The sequence below is a fragment of the Salvia hispanica genome, chromosome 3, assembly GCF_029641045.1.
Source record: "Salvia hispanica isolate PSC_SH4W2 chromosome 3, Shi_PSC_v1, whole genome shotgun sequence".
Taxonomy (NCBI): Eukaryota; Viridiplantae; Streptophyta; class Magnoliopsida; order Lamiales; family Lamiaceae; genus Salvia; species Salvia hispanica.
Window position 1 is genome coordinate 65,401,847 of NC_142694.1, and position 3,818 is coordinate 65,405,664.

Consider the following 3,818-nt stretch of genomic DNA (forward strand, 5'->3'; position numbering starts at 1 on the left):
GGGAAATAGTCACTGGGCAATGAGCCCGTCGGTGGATACCCTTGGTAATTACCAAAAAAATCCAAGGAGTGTGGTCGAGTGGCATGGGACTCATCCATCCTTAACCAAATGTCAGGGGAGCAAGTCAGAGCAAGTCACTGGGAAGTGGGTCCGTCGGTGAATACCCTTGGTAATTACTAAAAAAATCTAAGGGGTGTGGTCGAGTGGCATGAGACTCGTCCATCCTTAACCAAATGTCAGGGGAGCAGCTTTAAATCCTTGGGCCAGCTGTCCCACCCATTGAGGTGCCTACAAATCAGCACGAGAAATAGTATCTGGGCCCGCCGGTGGATACCTTAAGGTATTTATCAAAAAAAAGAAAAAGAAAATAGAACTAAAAGCCGGAACAATGAATATAGTGATTGCCAAAAATGCCATTCAGGGGTTGGGGTGTTTTAGACCCAAAAGGACCTAACTCGTGATTAAGTTACTCCCTTCATCCACTAATAAACGTCTCATTTTTTCAATTTCGTCTGTCCACTAATAAATGTCTCATTTGCTTTTTACTCCCTCTGTCCGTGAATAGGAGTCCCGTTTTTCCATTTCAGTCCGTCCGCGAATAGGAGTCCCGGTTCACTTTTACCATAAATGGTAATAGGGTCCCACCTTCCACTAACTCATCTCACTCACATTTCATTTAAAACTAATATATACAAGTGGGACCCCTATTCCACTAACTTTTTTCCATCCACTTTTCTTAACATTTCTTAAAACCCGCGCCGCCCATAAATGGGACTCCTAATGGCGGACGGAGGGAGTACTATTTTTGGTAATGGACCAACCATTCCACTAACTTTATCTCACTCATATTTTATTATAAAACGAAAATATATTAAAGTATGACCCAACTTCCACTCACTTTTTTTCCATCCACTTTCTACTCATTTCTTAAATCCCGTGTCATGTCAAATGTGGACTTGTAATTGTTGGAAGAATATCCACCACATCAGTAATTTGATTTGGTTATTAGTGATTTTATTGTATTGCCTTACATAAAATATTCTCTAGCATAATTGGTTCTTACCATGTAGAGTGTATTCTTGGCCTATATTAGCCCTGTAAATTCCTAATATCATTAACCTAATGAAGTATATACAATTCCTCCAAATGTTCGATCCTTTTATCAGTAATCATAGACGGATGGAGTAAATGTTAGGAGTGAATGACGATATTTTTTTGTTAGGGATGTGTGGTGTGAGATCCACAAACCTAAGGACTAAACATGTACTCCCTCTCTCCACGAAAATTCGTCCCGGTTTGACCGGGCACTGGTTTTAAGAAATGTAATGGAAAGTGAGTTGAAAAAGTAGTGGATTGTGGATCCTACTTTTAAAGTATTAGTTTTATAATAAAATGTGAGTAAGAATGAGTTAGTGGAATATGTGGTCCACTACAAAAAATGGTAAAAGTGAAATGGGACAAATTTTGGGGGATGGACGAAAATGAAAAATTGGGACAAATTTTCGTGGACGGAGGGAGTGAATGTTAGGGGTGAATGAAGATATTTTTTGTTAGGGATGTGTGGTCTGACTTCTGGGAACCACAAACAAGACTAAACATGTAGTTCACTCTCTTAAAATACTCTGAATTTGGCCAAAATTCATGTCCTCTCTCTTTCTCTCTCTCTCCTCTTCATTGTTTTCAAAATGGAATATTTTCTTTGCTTTTGTCCCTTTATAGTTCCTCTTCACCATGTATTTACTAGGATCCCCTTTTCTTTTTCCATAGGGTTTTTTCTTAAAAAGAGTAAATGAGGGTGTATTTATAATGCTCAATTGGATGTTTCTGCTTCTATTGACTGAGTATTTATAATGTTTCAATTAGCTCCTATGCATTAATAGAGTTTTTAGTTCTTTAATTGCAGATAAAAATAGCATTGGGAACAGTAGTTATCATTGTTGTGATTGGCTGTATATGGTGTTTGTTTCTCTTCAATTGACTGTGGTGTTTTTTGTTGGGCTCGCTTGTCGAGTTTCATCATAATTTCCTGAATACTATATGGTTAAATTTTGTGAGAATTCCTGGAATTTGTTGACCTTAATAGGACACTTCTCTAATTTGAGATGCATTTTTCTTGTTATATTTGAAGGAGTGTGGTTAGTCCTCTTGCTTGATGGTTTCTTATCTCTCTCTCTAGCTATGGATGTTGCTGGAAAAAGATGCTAGTGTTCAGCCTTGTAACGCAAATGATAATTCCTTAAACTACTTCTCACCTAATATGGTTGCAGAGTTAAAGTTAGTGGAAATAATTTAACTAACCTATCTATTGGGATAATGTCTCTCTGCAATTCAATGGTGGAGATGGTGCATTCCTTTTGCCATCCAGTTTGCGACCATTCAATAAATGAATAGAAATTTAGCAGTTCGGGTAACCTTGGTTCCGTGAGGGCTGATTTGAGTTGGAATCCGAGGAGATATGTTCCGGCTGCCCTTTAGTGGAGGGAATTTCGGTGAAATGATGAGTTCGTTCTCTCGAGGCTCTGGGGTGGTTCACTCGCATTCGCAAAGGCATGAAATTAATGTGGTTGAGCTATCCAAAGAGAAGTGAAAGGATATGTGATCCTATCAGACGGAATAGCACCGATTTCTTAGGAAAATTCAAGACAAGTCTCCCAGCAAGAGGCTAGGTTTTTTGAACGTGAGATTGGGATTTATTTCTTTAATTCTCAAGGTAGATTAATACTCCTTCTATCTCATTATAAGTGAGGCGTATTTCTTATTGAAAGTGAGACATTTTCTTTTATATCATAAAACCAACACCCTATCTCTTTCTTACTTTATCCTCTATTCTACATTTTCTCTCAGCGAAAGAACTACGTAGGGCCAAGCCCCCCACGCCAGCGGGGGCTTGGCCTACACCGGACCCTGACCTCGCCTTATACCTCGATCTCCGACTGATCTCCGCTCCAGATTAAGCCCTGCACTTCAACCGTCTAGTCTCCGGGGAATCTGCCAGCGCCACTGCTAATTCTGTGAAATTGAAAAATTGTTGGAGAAGATTAGACTTGGACTTATAAGTTTTGGGTCATTTATATAATTGTTCGACTACTTTTAATTTTTTGCTATAATAAACGAATGATGCCCTTGACATAATTAGCCGATGTGTATGTAAATGTTTACAATTTAATCAAATAAAATAATCTTTAAGTGCATCAATACGTCTCATGTTTTTTATAAATTTTGTTTGCTCCCGTGCCTCCTAATTTACTCAGTACTTGGATTTAGATCACTTGGTGGTTTGGTAGAATTAGAATATGCTGATAACACAACTAAGAAAGCACAAGATCGAGAACTCAAGAAGAAGAACAAGAACATAATGTCTAACGTGGTTTGGCTCACGCTTACATCTACGGGTGAAATTATGTGGCTCCTTTACTGATCTGATCTCAAATGAAAAAGATTACAAGCACTCACACTCACTCTCGATTACTAGATGATTCACTCAACTCTCCAAGAACAAAGACTATGAAAAAACTCGATTCAAAGCTCTCTGTTTTACACGGTTGAACAACTCCTTCTCATCTCTAATCACTCTGTGTTTGCGTTTTCTCGAGCACCTTATATGCATGTTGAACATAGCTAACTGATCCATAACAAGATAACTTCCTTCTCCGAGTTAGTTACTAACCGCCAATGCCTACTTCACTCAATCTTGAAATATCTTCAGCTACTCCAACGGTCATATACTCAAGGCTCGGCTTTGAGCTGTGTTTGCTCAGCCAAAAACCTAGCAAATCCTCCACCTGGTTGATCAGACCAGCTCCCAGTCACTTCACCAA

The 3,818-nt window shown here is 38.9% G+C and overlaps 1 long non-coding RNA gene across 1 annotated transcript; it reads left to right on the forward strand.

Moving 5' to 3' along the window:
- Positions 1-1,599: 1,599 nt before the first annotated feature.
- Positions 1,600-3,195, forward strand: LOC125216098 (uncharacterized). Its single transcript, XR_007175355.2, has 2 exons — positions 1,600-2,710; positions 2,845-3,195. It is a non-coding gene; the product is annotated as an uncharacterized LOC125216098 (long non-coding RNA).
- The last annotated feature ends 623 nt before the right edge of the window (positions 3,196-3,818 follow it).